At 38.6% G+C, this 16,186-nt stretch overlaps 1 long non-coding RNA gene across 1 annotated transcript; it reads right to left on the bottom strand.

Annotated features, from left to right (window-relative positions):
- Positions 1–12,896: 12,896 nt before the first annotated feature.
- On the bottom strand, positions 12,897–13,414 carry LOC141278713 (uncharacterized). Its single transcript, XR_012331781.1, has 3 exons — positions 13,332–13,414; positions 13,088–13,247; positions 12,897–12,940 (listed from the first exon to the last, which is right to left on the bottom strand). It is a non-coding gene; the product is annotated as an uncharacterized lncRNA (long non-coding RNA).
- Positions 13,415–16,186: the final 2,772 nt, after the last annotated feature.

Below are 16,186 nucleotides of genomic sequence, written 5' to 3'. Positions count from 1 at the left end.
TCTGAGAATATGTTGCATATATAATGAAGTTTTATTCCTAAAACTTTCACCACATAGTATGTAAGAAGAAGAGCATTTTGTTACATCACTAGAGTACAATTAGCAAAATTAGGAAAATTAACATTGTTAAAATTGTCTAATATTTAGTCCATAATCAAATTTAGTCAATTATCCCAATAATGTCCTTTATAATATACATTTTTTCTCTCTGATTCAGGATTCAATACAGTATCACGAATTGTATTTAGTTGTTGTGTCCCTTTAGTCTTGTTACTCAAGAAGCGTTTCTTTGTATTTCAATATTTTCTTTGTATTTCTTTGTATTTCGAGAAAATTTTTTCAAGATTTTCATTAATAATTTTGTAAGGTAGTGGCTAAGTATTTTGTAGAATCCCTCATAATTAAAGCAGGAATTATTTCTCCCCTGAATGTCTGTAGAATTTACTGATGAAGATCTACAGCTGGGTTTGGAGGTCTCTTTGTGGGATGATTTTCAATGATTGACTCAATTTCTTTCTTTTTTTTTTTTATAAATTTATTTTATTTATTTATTTTTGGCTGTCTCGGGTCTTTATTGCTGTGTGTGGGCTTTCTCTAGTTGCAGTGAGTGGGGGCTACTCTTTGTTGCGGTGTGAGGGCTTCTCATTGCAGTGGCTTCTCTTGTTGCAGAGCATGGGCTCTAGGTGCATGGGCTTCAGTAGTTGTGGCACGTGGGCTCAGTAGTTGTGGCGCATGGGCTTATTTGCTCTGTGGCATGTGGGATCTTCCTGGACCAGGGCTCGAATCCATTTCCCCTGCATTGGCAGGTGGATTCTTAAACCACTGAGATACCAGGGAAACCCTGACTCAATTTTTTATCAATATCAATATCATAAAACTATGAAAGATATTTCTCTGCCCTTTACTCATTTTGTTTAAATTTTCTAGGGATTTATCCATTTTAATTATATCTATTACTATAAAGGTGCTAATAATATTCTTTTATTATGTTTTTAATGTCTATAAATTATGTAGTTATGTCTTCCTTTAAATATGCAATAATATTTGTGATTCTCTTCTTTTTTTCTTTTTAAATTCCAGACTTTCCTCTCAGGCATACTTTCCTTTTGTTTGAAGTACATCCTGAAGAATTTCCTTCAGGGAGAAGTTTTGTATCATCATCATCATCATCATCATCATTCTTAAAATGTATCTTTGCTGGTTATAGAATTCTAGGTTGACAGTTATTTTATCTCCTTGAAAGACTCTGCCCAAAGTTGACCCACTTGTTTTTTGGGGAGGAAGGTTACACTGAATGGGGTCTTGTCCATGAGCATTACTGACGGATTGGCTGTATCACACCTTTGACCACTCTTGGGCTATTGGTGGTGCTTCACCGCTATTGACGCTTTTTCAGATTACCATTCAAACTATTGTGGCCCAAGAAACAAATCTGTGCCATTTGTATCTTGACAGCGGTATGCTTTTTATTGCAAAAGCCACTCAACAATGGGCTAATAGTCAAGGTATCTGATAGGTCTTCCATACTTCCTACCATCCACAGCATCTGGTATTGCTGTCTTGGAAAGATCTTTTCAAAATTTGACTCAAAAAGTTTTCTAACTGTACCCTCCTCACCTCCTCTTAGTCTACATCCCTTAGTAAAAGAGTTTGGTCACTGAGTGAGGCTGTTCCCAGAAAGGGATCATTTTCTCTTGTCTGCTTCCTGGTTGATGATCAGGATAAAAATTTGGACTTCTGCCTTGACCATACCTGGTAGTGATACTTCTTTGTTTTTCCAAATGGTAGCCCTAAAGTCATGATATGATTGTGTATATAACAATTCAAAAATAATACAGATAAATTATTAGAATTAATAAGTGGATTTTGCGAAGTTTCTCAACATAAGGTGTTACAGAAAATATATTCCATTTCTATGGGTTTCCTAAGTGATAAAATTAAAAAGTCAAATAATACGCTGTATTGGTAATACTACTAGTGTATGCATACATTGGATTTTCCTGTTTGGAAAACAGCTTGGCATTATCTATCAAAGTTGAAATTATGCATACCATACAACTTGGCAATTGAACTCTTAGGTATATATACACAAGGGAAATGAATACACATGTATAAAAGGAGATATAGGCATAATGTTCATAGTAGCATCATAATAGTCTCAAACTGGTAACATACTCAGTATTCTTCAAGAGTAAAATAAAAAGTAAAATAATAATAAAATGGTAAAACAAATAGTAAAATAAAGTGTAGAGAATAAATATTTCTACAGTGGATAATAGCAATAAAAGTGAATGAAACTGCAGATATACAGAACAACGATAAATTTCTCAAAAGTAACCACACAAAAAATAATATATATTGGATGATTCCATTTATATTTAGTTCAAAAAGTAGTAAAACAATAATGTTAAGTGATATAAGCTTAGCATCCTTGTCTTGTTTCTGTTCTTCGAGAAAATGTTTTCAGGTTTTCACCACTGAGTATGTTAATTTTGGCCTTTTTATATATATGGCCTTTATTATTTTGAGGTATGTTCCCTCTATACCCACTTTGTTGAGAATTTTTATCATAAATGGATATTGAATTTTGTCAACAGCTTTTTCTGCGTCTAAGGAGATGGTCATATGATTTTTATATGATATATATTTTATATTTTTATATGATTTGTGAATCATCCTTGCATCCCTGGGATAAATGTCACTTGATCATAGTGTATGATCCTATTAATGCATTGTGGAATTTGGTTTGCTAATGTTTTGTGGAGGATTTTTGCATCTTAGTTTAATTGATCTTTTCTATTTTTTTTTAGACTCTATTTCATTTATTTCTGCTCTAATATTTATATTTTTTTCCTTCTACTAACTTTGGGTTTCTTTGTTTTTCTTTTGCTAGTTCTTTTAGATGTAAGGTTAGCCTGATTGAGTTTTTTCTTGTTTCCTGAGGTAGGCTTGTATCACTTTAAACATCCCTCTTAGAACCGCTTTTGTTGTATCCCATATAGTTTGGATCATTGTGTTGCCATTTTTGTTCATCTCCAGGTATTTTTTTATTTTCTTTTTGATTTCTTCAGTGACCCATTGACTGTTTAGTAGCATATTTTTTAGCTCCCATATGTTTGTGTTTTGTGAAATTTTTTTCCTGTGGTTGATTTCTAGTCAGTCTCATCCTGTTTTGGTTGGCCAGAGATGCTTGATATGATATCAGTCTGCTTACATTTACTGAGACTTGTTTTGTGACCTAGCATGTGATCTATCCTGGAGAATGTTCCATGTGCAATTGAAGAGATTGCGTATTCTGCTGCTTTTAGATGAAATCTTCTACATTATCTATTAAGTCAGTCTGCTCTAATATGTTGTTTAAAGCCACTGGTTCCTTATTGACTTTCTATCTGAGTGATCTGTCCATTGATGTAAGTGGGGTGTTAATATCCCCTACTATTATTATATTACTGTCTTCCTAAAGGAAATATTGTCTTTACCAGCCCATATTTTCTCTTGTTTCCTTATGTTGCTTGCATAATAATTAGCACAAATGGACTGACCCCAAAATCTCAGTGGCTTAATCACTGTGAAGTTTCCATTCAGATATGGAGAGACTAGGAGATACACAGCAGTCACTTTTCCATAGCAATTCTCAAATCCCACTAGGCATATAAGGTAATATTTTATTTTTATTTTATTAAAAGTTTGTTGTGAAATGAAATAATGGCCTTCCTTCATATTAAGGCTCAGCCTTTTGGAACTTGGGGCTTCCAACATTGCTGCAATATAGAAATGAAGGAGGCATTCATTCCAATAAGTATGTGGTAGACATTTACTTCTCTTGTCTGATACAACATGGTTTTTTATTATTCCTTCTGCATATAGAAAATACCCAACCGTTCTCCATGGTATTCAATCTAAATACTTCACCTTGTCAATGCATGTAGCTCAGAGTTCAAGGTCTCTAGATGATATACAGTAGTCACTGCATCAGGTCCAGATTATCTCCTCTGTGTCTGGAGATCTGACTCTCAGAATGGGAGAAAATATTTGCAAATGAAGCAACTGACAAAGGATTAATCTCCAAAATTTACAAGCAGCTCATGCAGCTCAATATCAAAAAAACAAACAATCCAATCCAAAAATGGGCAGAAGACCTAAACAGACATTTCTCCAAAGAAGATATACATATTACCAACAAACACATGAAAGAATGCTCAAAATCATTAATCATTAGAGAAATGCAAATAAAAACTACAATGAGATATCATCTCACACCGGTCAGAATGGCCATCATCAAAAAGTCTGCAAACAATAAATGCTGGAGAGGGTGTGGAGAAAAGGGAACCCTCTTGCACTGTTGGTGGGAATATACATTGATACAGCCACTATGGAGAACAGTATAGAAGTTCCTTAAAAAACTAAAAATACAAATACCATATGACCCAGCAATCCCACTACTGGGCATATACCCTGAAAAAACCATAATTCAAAAAGACTCATGTACCACAATGTTCATTGCAGCTCTATTTACAATAGCCAGGACATGGAAGCAATCTAAGTGTCCATTGACAGATGAATGGATAAAGAAGATGTGGCACATATATACAATGGACTATTACTCAGCCATAAAAAGAAACGAAATTGAGTTATTTGTAGTGAGGTGGATGGACCTAGAGTCTGTCATACAGAGTGAAGTATGTCAGAAAGAGAAAAACAAATACCATATGCTAACACATATATATGGAATCTAAAAAAAAAAAAAAAAAGGTTATGAAGAACCTAGGGGCAGGACAGGAATAAAGATGCAGACATAGATAATGGGCTTGAAGACAGAAGGAGGGGGAAGGGTAAGCTGGGATGAAGTGAGAGACTGGCATGGACTTATATATTGAACTTATATATACTACCAAATGTAAAATAGATAGCTAGTACCAATAAACTGTTACAGCCAAAAGGAATTAAAAAATAAAATTAAAGAGAATTCATCTCCTCCTATACCTTCACATAATCCACAGGAATAGGATACTGGCAATAAACATTTCCTGTAGTCAGCTCTTCCAGATCTTGAGTTTTGACAGGTCGCCTAGGGAGGCTTTCTCTGTCGGTTACTATAAAGATGACTGCCTTATTTCCACAATGTAAGGAAATATTCTAAGCACCAGGAGTTATTTTTCATACTGCTCTCCTCAAATAATATATTAGTAAATATGATCTATTTTTGGTTAATAAATAGAGTGATGTAGAGCCATACTTTTTTTTTTTAACATCTTTATTGGGGTATAATTGCTTTACAATGGTGTGTTAGTTTCTACCTTATAACAAAGTGAATCAGTTATACATATACATATGTTCCCATATCTCTTCCCTCTTGCGTCTCCCTCCCTCCCACCCTCCCTATCCCACCCCTCCAGGGGGTCACAAAGCACCGAGCCGATATCCCTGTGCTATGCGGCTGCTTCCCACTAGCTATCTACCTTACGTTTGTTAGTGTATATATGTCCATGCCTCTCTCTCGCCCTGTCACAGCTCACCCTTCCCCCTCCCCATATCCTCAAGTCCATTTCCCAGTAGGTCTGTGTCTTTATTCCTGCCTTACCCCTAGGTTCTTCATGACTTTTTTTTTTCTTAAATTCCATATATATGTGTTAGCATACGGTATTTGTCTTCCTCCTTCTGACTTACTTCACTCTGTATGACAGACTCTAGGTCTATCCACCTCATTACAAATAGCTCAATTTCGTTTCTTTTTATGGCTGAGTAATAGTCCATTGTATATATGTGCCACATCTTCTTTATCCATTCATCTGTCGATGGACACTTAGGTTGCTTCCATGTCCTGGCTATTGTAAATAGAGCTGCAATGAACATTTTGGTACATGACTCTTTTTTGAATTTTGGTTTTCTCAGGGTATATGCCCAGTAGTGGGATTGCTGGGTCATATGGTAGTTCTATTTGTAGTTTTTTAAGGAACCTCCATACTGTTCTCCATGGTGGCTGAACCAATTCACACCCCACCAGCAGTGCAAGAGTGTTCCCTTTTCTCCACACCCTCTCCAGCATTTATTGTTTCTAGATTTTTTGATGATGGCCATTCTGACTGGTGTGAGATGATATCTCATTGTAGTTTTGATTTGCATTTCTCTAATGATTAATGATGTTGAGTATTCTTTCATGTGTTTGTTGGCAGTCTGTATATCTTCTTTGGAGAAATGTCTATTTAGGTCTTCTGCCCATTTTTGTCTATATCTTTTTTTTTTTTTTTTTTTTTTTGTGGTACGCGGGCCTCTCACTGTTGTGGCCTCTCCCGTCGCGGAGCACAGGCTCCGGATGCCCAGCGGCCATGGCTCACGGGCCCAGCCGCTCCACGACATATGGGATCCTCCCGGACCGGGGCACGAACCCGTGTCCCCTGCATCGGCAGGTGGACTCTCAACCACTGCGCCACTAGGTAAGCCCTCTCTGCCCATTTTTGGATTGGGTTGTTTGTTTTTTTGTTATTGAGCTGCATGAGCTGCTTATAAATTTTGGAGATTAATCCTTTGTCAGTTGCTTCATTTGCAAATATTTTCTCCCATTCTGAGGGTTGTCTTTTGGTCTTGTTTATGGTTTCCTTTGCTGTGCAAAAGCTTTTAAGTTTCATTAGGTCCCATTTGTTTATTTTTGTTTTTATTTCCATTTCTCTAGGAGATGGGTCAAAAAGGATCTTGCTGTGATTTATGTCATAGAGTGTTCTGCCTATGTTTTCCTCTAAGAGTTTGATAGTTTCTGGCCTTACATTTAGGTCTTTAATCCATTTTGAGTTTATTTTTGTGTATGGTGTTAGGGAGTGATCTAATCTCATACTTTTACATGTACCTGTCCAGTTTTCCCAGCACCACTTATTGAAGAGGCTGTCCTTTCTCCACTGTACATTCCTGCCTCCTTTATCAAAGATAAGGTGTCCATATGTGCGTGGGTTTATCTATGGGCTTTCTATCCTGTTCCATTGATCTATCTTTCTGTTTTTGTGCCAGTACCATACTGTCTTCATTACTGTAGCTTTGTAGTATAGCCTGAAGTCAGGGAGTCTGATTCCTCCAGCTCCGTTTTTCGTTCTCAAGATTGCTTTGGCTATTCGGGGTCTTTTGTGTTTCCATACAAATTGTGGAATTTTTTGTTCTAGTTCTGTGAAAAATGCCAGTGGTAGTTTGATAGGGATTGCATTGAATCTATAGATTGCTTTGGGTAGTAGAGTCATTTTCACAATGTTGATTTTCAATCCAAGAACATGGTATATGTCTCCATCTATTTGTATTTAATTTCTTTAATTTAATTTCTTTCATCAGTGTCTTATAATTTTCTGCATACAGGTCTTTGGTCTCCTTAGGTAGGTTTATTCCTAGATATTTTATTCTTTTTGTTGCAACGGTAAATGGGAGTGTTTTCTTGATTTCATTTTCAGACTTTTCATCATTAGTATATAGGAATGCCAGAGATTTCTGTGCATTAATTTTGTATCCTGCCACTTTACCAAATTCATTGATTAGCTCTAGTAGTTTTCTGGTAGCATCTTTAGGGTTCTCTATGTATAGGATCATGTCATCTGCAAACAGTGACAGCTTTACTTCTTCTTTTCCGATTTGGATTCCTTTTATTTCCTTTTTTTCTCTGATTGCTGTGGCTAAGACTTCCAAAACTATGTTGAATAAGAGTGGTGAGAGTGGGCAACCTTGTCTTATTCCTGATCTTAGTGGAACTGCTTTCAGTTTTTCACTATTGAGGATGATGTTGGCTGTGGGCTTCTCATATATGGCCTTTATTATGTTGAGGAAAGTTCTCTCTATGCCTACTTTCTGCAGGGATTTTATCATAAATGGGTGTTGAATTTTGTCAAAAGGTTTCTCTGCATCTGTTGAGATGATCATATGGTTTTTCTCCTTCAATTTGTTAATATGGTTTATCACATCGATAGATTTGCGTATATTGAAGAATCCTTGCATTCCTGGAATAAACCCCACTTGATCATGGTGTATGATCCTTTTAATGTGCTATTGGATTCTGTGTGCTAGTATTTTGTTGAGGATTTTTGCATCTATGTTCATCAGTGATATTGGCCTGTAGTTTTCTTTCTTTGTGACATCCTTGTCTGGTTTTGGTATCAAGGTGATGGTGGCCTCGTAGAAGGAATTTGGGAGTGTTCCTCCCTCTGCTATATTTTGGAAGAGTTTCAGAAGGATAGGTGTTATCTCTTCTCTAAATGTTTGATAGAATTCGCCTGTGAAGCCATCTGTTCCTGGGCTTTTGTTTGTTGGAAGATTTTTAATCACAGTTTCAATTTCAGTGCTTGTGATTGGTCTGTTCATATTTTCTATTTCTTCCTGATTCAGTCTTGGCAGGTTGTGCATTTCTAAGAATTTGTCCATTTCTTCCAGATTGTCCATTTTATTCACGTAGAGTTGCTTGTAGTAATCTCTCATGATCTTTTTTATTTCTGCAGTGTCCGTTGTTACTTCTCCTTTTTCATTTCTAATTCTAATGATTTGAGTCTTCTCCCTTTTTTTCTTGATGAGTCTGGCTAATGGTTTATCTATTTTGTTTATCTTCTCAAAGAACCAGCTTTTAGTTTTATTGACCTTTGTTATTGTTTCCTTCATTTCTTTTTCATTTATTTCCGATCTGATTTTTATGATTTCTTTCCTTTTGCTAACTTTGGGTTTTTTTGGTTCTTCTGTCTCTAATTGCTTGAGGTGCAAAGTTAGGTTGTTTATTCGAGATGTTTCCTTCTTCTTGAGGTGGGCTTGTATTGCTATAAACTTCCCTCTTAGAACTGCTTTTACTGCATCCCATAGGTTTTGGGTCATTGTGTCTCCACTGTCATTTGTTTCTAGGTATTTTTTTATTTCCTCTTTGATTTCTTCAGTGATCACTTCGTCATTAACTACTTTATTGTTTAGCTTCCATGTGTTTGTATTTTTTACAGATCTTTTCCTGTACTTGATATCTAGTCTCATGGCGTTGTGGTCGGAAAAGATACTTGATACAATTTCAATTTTCTTAAATTTACCAAGGCTTGATTTGTGACCCAAGATATGATCTATCCTGGAGAATGATCCATGAGCACTTGAGAAAAATGTGTATTCTGTTGTTTTTGGATGGAGTGTTCTATAAATATCAATTAAGTCCATCTTGTTTAATGTGTCATTTAAAGCTTGTGTTTCCTTATTTATTTTCATTTTGGATGATCTGTCCATTGGTGAAAGTGGGGTGTTAAAGTCCCCTACTATAAATATGTTACTGTCGATTTCCCCGTTTATGGCTGTTAGTTTTTGCCTTATGTATTGAGGTGCTCTTATGTTGGGTGCATAAATATTTACAATTGTTATATCTTCTTCTTGGATCGATCCCTTGATCATTATGTAGTGTCCTTCTTTGTCTCTTCTAATAGTCTTTATTTTAAAGTCTATTTTGTCTGATATGAGAATTGCTACTCCAGCTTTCTTTTGGTTTCCATTTGCATGGAATATCTTTTTCCATCCCCTTACTTTCAGTCTATATGTGTCTCTAGGTCTGAAGTGGGTCTCTTGTAGACAGCATATATATGGGTCTTGTTTTTGTATCCATTCAGCCAATCTGTGTCTTTTGGTGGGAGCATTTAATCCATTTACATTTAAGGTAATTATCGATATGTATCTTCCTATTCCCATTTTCTAAATTGTTTTGGGTCAGTTATTATAGGTGTTTTCCTTCTCTTGTGTTTCTTGCCTAGAGAAGATCCTTTAGCATTTGTTGTAAAGCTGGTTTGGTGGTGCTGAACTCTCTCAGCTTTTGCTTGTCTGTAAAGGTTTTCATTTCTCCATCAAATCTGAATGAGATCCTTGCTGGGTAGAGTAATCTTGGTTGCAGGTTTTTCTCCTTCATCACTTTCAGTATGTCCTGCCACTCCCTTCTGGCTTGCAGAGTTTCTGCTAAGAGATCAGCTGTTAACCTTATGGGGATTCCCTTGTGTGTTATTTGTTGTTTTTCCCTTGCTGCTTTTAATATGCTTTCTTTGTATTTAATTTGTGACAGTTTGATTAATATGTGTCTTGGTGTATTTCTCCTTGGATTTATCCTGTATGGGACTCTCTGAGCTTCCTGGACTTGATTAACTATTTCCTTTCCCATATTAGGGAAGTTTTCAACTATAATCTCTTCAAATATTTTCTCAGTCCCTTTCTTTTTCTCTTCTTCTTCTGGAACCCCTATCATTCGAATGTTGGTGCGTTTAATGTTGTCCCAGAGGTCTCTGAGACTGTCCTCAGTTCTTTTCATTCTTTTTTCTTTATTCTGCTCTGCAGTAGTTATTTCCACTATTTTATCTTCCAGGTCACTTATCTGTTTTTCTGCCTCAGTTATTCTGCTATTTATCCCATCTAGAGTATTTTTAATTTCATTTATTGTGTTGTTCATCGTTGCTTGTTTCATCTTTATTTCTTCTAGGTCCTTGTTAAATGTTTCTTGCATTTTGTCCATTCTATTTCCAAGATTTTGGATCATCTTTATTATCATTATTCTGAATTTTTTTTCAGGTAGACTGCCGATTTCCTCTTCATTTGTTAGGTCTGGTGCATTTTTATCTTGCTCCTTCATCTGTTGTGTGTTGTTTTGTCTTCTCATTTTGCTTATCTTACTGTGTTTGGGGTCTCCTTTTTGCAGGCTGCAGGTTCGTAGTTCCGTTGTTTTTGATGTCTGTCTCCAGTGGCTAAGGTTGGTTCAGTGGGTTGTGTATGCTTCCTGGTGGAGGGGACTAGTGCCTGTTTTGTGGTGGATGAGGCTGGATCTTGTCTCTCTAGTTGCCAGGTCCACGTCTGGTGGTGTGTTTTGGGGTGTCTGTGGACTTACTATGATTTTAGGCAGCCTCTCTGCTAATGGGTGGGGTTGTGTTCCTGTTTTGCTAGTTGTTTGGCATAGGTTGTCCAGCACTGTAGCTTGCTGGTCATAGAGTGAAGCTGGGTGCTGGTGTTAAGATGGAGGTCTCTGGGAGATTTTTGCTGTTTGATATTATGGGGAGCTGGGAGGTCTCTTGTTGACCAGTGTCCTGAAGTTGGCTCTCCCACCTCAGAGGCAGAGCCCTGACTCCTGGCTGGAGCATCAAGAGCCTTTCATCCACAGGGCTCAGAGTAAAAGGGAGAAAAAGTAGAGAGAATTAGTAGAAGTAGGAAGAAAGAAAGAAAGAAAGAAGAAAAGGAAAGAAGGCAAGAAGGAAAGAAAGGAGGGAGGGAGAGAGGAAGGAAGGAAGGAAGGAGGGAAGGAAGGAAAAAAGACAGAAAGAAAGAAGATACAGTAAAATAAAATAAAGTATAATAGTTATTGAATTAAAAAATAATTATTTAGGAAAAAAAGGGACGGATAGAACCTTAGGACAAATGGTGGAAGCAAAGCTATACAGACAAAATCTTACACAGAAGCATACACATACACCTCACAAAAAGAGGTAAAGGGGAAAAAATCATAAATCTTGCTCTCAAAGTCCACCTCCTCAATTTGGGATGATTCATTGTGTAAAGGAGGGAAGGAAGGAAGGAAGGAAAGAAAGAAAGAAAGAAAGAAAGAAAGAAAGAAAGAAAGAAAGAAAGAAAGGAAGGAAGAAAGAAGGTAAATTATAATAAAGTTATTAAAATTAATTATTAAGAAAAAAATTTAAAGAAAAACAACAATGGACGGATAGAACCCTAGGACAAATGGTGGAAGCAAAGCAAACAGACAAGATCTCACAGAGAAGCATACACATACACATTTACTAAAAGAGGAAAAGGGGAAAAAATCATAGATCTTGCTCTCGAAGTCCACCTCCTCAATTTGGGATGATTCGTTGTGTATTTAGGTATTCCACAGGTGCAGGGTACATCAAGTTGATTGTGGAGCTTTAATCCGCTGCGCCTGAGGCTGCTGGGAGAGATTTCCCTTTCTCCTCTTTGTTCTCACAGCTCACAGGGGCTCAGCTTTGGATTTAGCCCTGCCTCTGCGTGTAGGTCGCTGGAGGGCGTGTGTTTTTTGCTCAGACAGGACGGCGTTAAAGGAGCCACTGATTCGGGGGCTCTGGCGCACTCAGGCCGGGGGGAGGGAGGGGCACGGCATGCGGGGCAGGCCTGCGGCGGCAGAGGCCGGCGTGACGTTGCACCAGCGTGAGGCGCGCCGTGAGTTCTCCCGGGGAAGTTGTCCCTGGATCCTGGGACCCTGGCAGTGGCGCGCTGCACAGGCTCCCCGGAAGAGGGGTGTGGATAGTGACCTGTGCTCGCACACAGGCCCCTTGGTGGCGGCAGCAGCAGCCTTAGCGTCTCCCGCCCGTCTCTGGGGTCCGCGCTTTTAGCCGCGGCTCGCGCCCGTCTCTAGAGCTCCTTTAAGCAGCGCACTTAATCCCCTCTCCTCGCACACCATGAAACAAAGAGGCAAGAAAAAGTCCCTTGCCTCTTCGGCCGGTCCAGACTTTTTCCCGGACTCCCTCCCGCCTAGCCGTGGCGCACTAACCCCCTGCAGGCTGTGTTCACGCCGCCAACCCCAGTCCTCTCGCGGCGCTCCAACCGAAGCCCGAGCCTCAGCTCGCAGCCCCGCCCGCCCCGGCGGGTGAGCAGACAAGCCTCTCGGGATGGTGAGTGCTGGTCGGCACTGATCCTCTGTGTGGGAATCTCCCCGCTTTGCCCTCCGCACCCCTGTTGCTGTGCTCTCCTCCGGGGCTCCGAAGTTTCCCCCCTCCGCCACCCGCAGTCTCCGCCCGCGAAGGAGCTTCCTAGTGTGTGGAGACCTTTCCTCCTTCACAGCTCCCTCCCACTGGTGCAGGTCCCGTCCCTATCCTTTTGTCTGTGTTTATTCTTTTTTCTTTTCCCTACCCAGGTACGTGGGGAGTTTCTTACCTTTTGGGAGGTCTGAGGTCTTCTGCCAGCATTCAGTAGGTGTTCTGTAGGAGTTGTTCCACGTGTAGATGTATTTCTGGTGTATCTGTGGGGAGGAAGGTGATCTCCGCGTCTTACTCTTCCGCCATCTTCCCAGCACCCCCGCCATACTGTCTTAACTACAATTCTAAAATCCAAAATTTCAAAACCAAACAAAACGCTAAGTTCTTTGATGTTTAGTGATAAAAGTTACCTTGGCCTGAAGTGAGGATATTTGTAGTCCTTACTTCTCTCACTTCATGTGAATATTCATATATTTCACTGATGTGTTACTGTGTTTGATGATGGGCCGCTGCTTTAGATGCCCACTGGGAATGCCTTCTCATGTATGCTCTGTGCCCTGTAATGGACTTCTAAAATTGGAAAACGTTTAAAATACATGCAAAACACATGTTCCTCGAAGAATTTAAGATAAGGGATTATGGATCTGTATTTACCTTTTTTGTTGTTAGTTTTTTGACTTGATAAGTATTTGACACTGGGAAAAAATATTACATGCTCAACAGTGCCTTTAAAGTTTCAATGTTGATTTAACCTTTCAATCTACAAACTTCAGATACTTGCAGTTTTTATAAAGTCGTTACAAAGAGTCATGACCACTAGGTTACATAGTGTTCTCTCTTTGAATAAGAGATATTTATTTCCGGTGTTTATGTAGGAGAAGCTGTTATTCCTGAAGACTTAGCCTTGTGCACATTTCTCTGTTCATTGCTAGAAGTTCATAGTCATAATTTGGTCCCAAGTATATGGCATACATTTTTTCTAATGGTCTCATTTTTCTCATTTCCGACTTCATGTTACAAGTCTTTGTTTTTCTCCTTTGAATTTAATTTGTCTTGATTTTATGCATTTTCTGTTTCCTTACCTCAATTATAGAAACAAGGCAGGAGCATAGATAAATGAAATAAATAGATATATAAAAATCACATGTTAAGAGTAATGTTAAACAGGGCTAAACTCCTACAGGAAGGAACTCTCTGGTATGTGCATGTGTGTGTGCTTTGACGACTTCATAATATATTATTCTGTCATGACCTACATTTTGTGAATAGTCCTTTTATAACATCCTTAAATTATAATTTTTTGTGTTATCTGTTTTCTGCCAGGACTCTGATTAGTAAAGTAGTTGCTACCAGAAGTGGTCCCAGAAAATAAACTGTCAAAATTGTATCTGAGATTGCGTTGCCCATAAAATTGAAAAATGCAGAGAGAACTTTCTTGCAAGGGGAAAATGAGTCACAGATAAATCTACGACATGCAGTGGTGTCACAATTACTCAAACCATCACCAGTGGTAGTGCCGAGGAAGGCAAGGAATTAGGGCAGTGCTTCTGAAATTTTAATGTACATACAAACCACTGCAATTTGTTGTTAAAATCTGTTGCTGATACAATGGGCCTGGGATGGTGTCTAAAAGGCTGCAGTTCTAACAAGCTCCCAGGTGATGCTAACACAACTGAATGATACCACATATTAAGTAGCAGGAATTAGGAGATCAAGTGGCTGTAACACTCAGCTTCTATGGCAACAGTAGTAATGATAAAAATTGAGGAGTCAACTGGATTTTTCTTATGTCTCTAGAGATGTAAGTAGGGTGACTGTAGACATTGAAAGCTATGAATATACATTTGAGAAGGAATATGGAGATTATCAGGTCTCCTTACAGATCTGAAGTTATCTGGCATCTGCTGTAGGTGCAGGGAAGATCCTGATGCCTCAGGATCATGCCCATGGTCTATCTGACAATAAGAATTACAGAATGGTAGTAACAGTTGAATGCTAAGTTTTTAAAAGGTGAAGTAAAGGCACTAGTGGGGAAGGAACATGCCTCAGATATGGGAACTTTTCAGCAGACATGGGTAATGTTGAGAACTTGGAACCTTCAGATTCTTCTGGAACCTTCAAATTCCTCGTTGACAGAGGCAGGGCATCTCTGCCATCTAAGGGAACCAAGCTTCCTCAGCATAAAACTTTCCAATCACTCTCTCTGGGACAGTTTTCTGTCAAGGTGAGGGCAGTTCTCTCCCTGGCTCACTTTCATCTACTCATTGCCTCTAGGACGAGTGTAAGAGTTAGATTCCAAGATAGCCTACACTGGGAGAGTAGGAGATCTTCTTTAGGAAAAGCCAAAATTTAGAAGAAAAAAATTAAAAGACATCATTGATCTTTATCAGAGAGAGTCTGGGCAACATGTGTGGCAGTATTAAACCGAGGAGGTAGAAATTTAAGGCTTCATCAGGCCAACTTAATTGCCAGGAAGGTACTCACACTGGATTTGGTTTCTATTGCATTTTCAAATGACCTGGGAATGATAATCAGTTTACATTATCCAAAACTAAATTTCTTTCTTTCTTAGGATGAAAAGCACATAATATAAAATTTACCATCTTAACCATTTTTAAGTGCACTGTTCAGTAGTGTTAAGTATATGCACATTGTTGTGAATCAGCTCTCCAGAACTCTTTCATCTTGCAAAACTGAAACTCTATACCCATTAAATAATACCCCTTTTCTCCTTCTGCCCAGCCGCATAAGTGGAATCAAACAGTTCAAGAACATTCTTGGCATAGCTTCTGTAGAGGAAACAGTCCAAACCTCAGAAACACGTAAAGGTTGTTGTGGATCTAGATGTGCAGCTTGTTCAGCGTCCACCTTCCTCAACCGTAACCCTGCGAGAGCCTGGAGGACCCTCCTTTTGTCAAAGTATTAAAAAACATATAGGTTAGGAGGACACCAGCAACCTTGAGGAGAGTTGTGGTGATTAGCTTCTATGAAAGTTAGATTTGCACTACTGGAATTAAGTTTCTTGATTTCAGTGGGAATAAATGATTCTGAGAGTGTTAGATTTTATATGTCAGTATAATCATCATAGACTGTGGGCCCCATTACGTCGATAAGCCATAGAGATACAGTGTTTTGAGTCACAGAAACCTGTGGCCTAGGCTAACTGATCACAGTGCACAAGGAAGAATGTATACTATGTATTCTATAGAAATAAAATATTGGTAACCTTAGAAGATACTTATGCAGAAGGACTTCTAGGGCTACTGGGCAGAAACCTATCTCACTGTAGGAGGCTTATATTCTGTAGTCTCCTGACTTTTTTCCAGAACTATGCCATTTCACAGATCCATGCAGCTTTGACTGAAAGGTAGGCCAGATATTCTTTTATTTATTTTTTATTTATTTATTTTTTTGTGGTACGCGGGCCTCTCACTGTTGTGGCCTCTCCCGTTGCGGAGCACAGGCTCTGGACGCGCAGGCTCAGCGGCCATGGCTCACGGGCCCAGCCG

The sequence above is a fragment of the Tursiops truncatus genome, chromosome 5, assembly GCF_011762595.2.
Source record: "Tursiops truncatus isolate mTurTru1 chromosome 5, mTurTru1.mat.Y, whole genome shotgun sequence".
NCBI classification, from domain to species: Eukaryota; Metazoa; Chordata; class Mammalia; order Artiodactyla; family Delphinidae; genus Tursiops; species Tursiops truncatus.
This window is presented reverse-complemented; position numbering and strand designations above follow the sequence as displayed.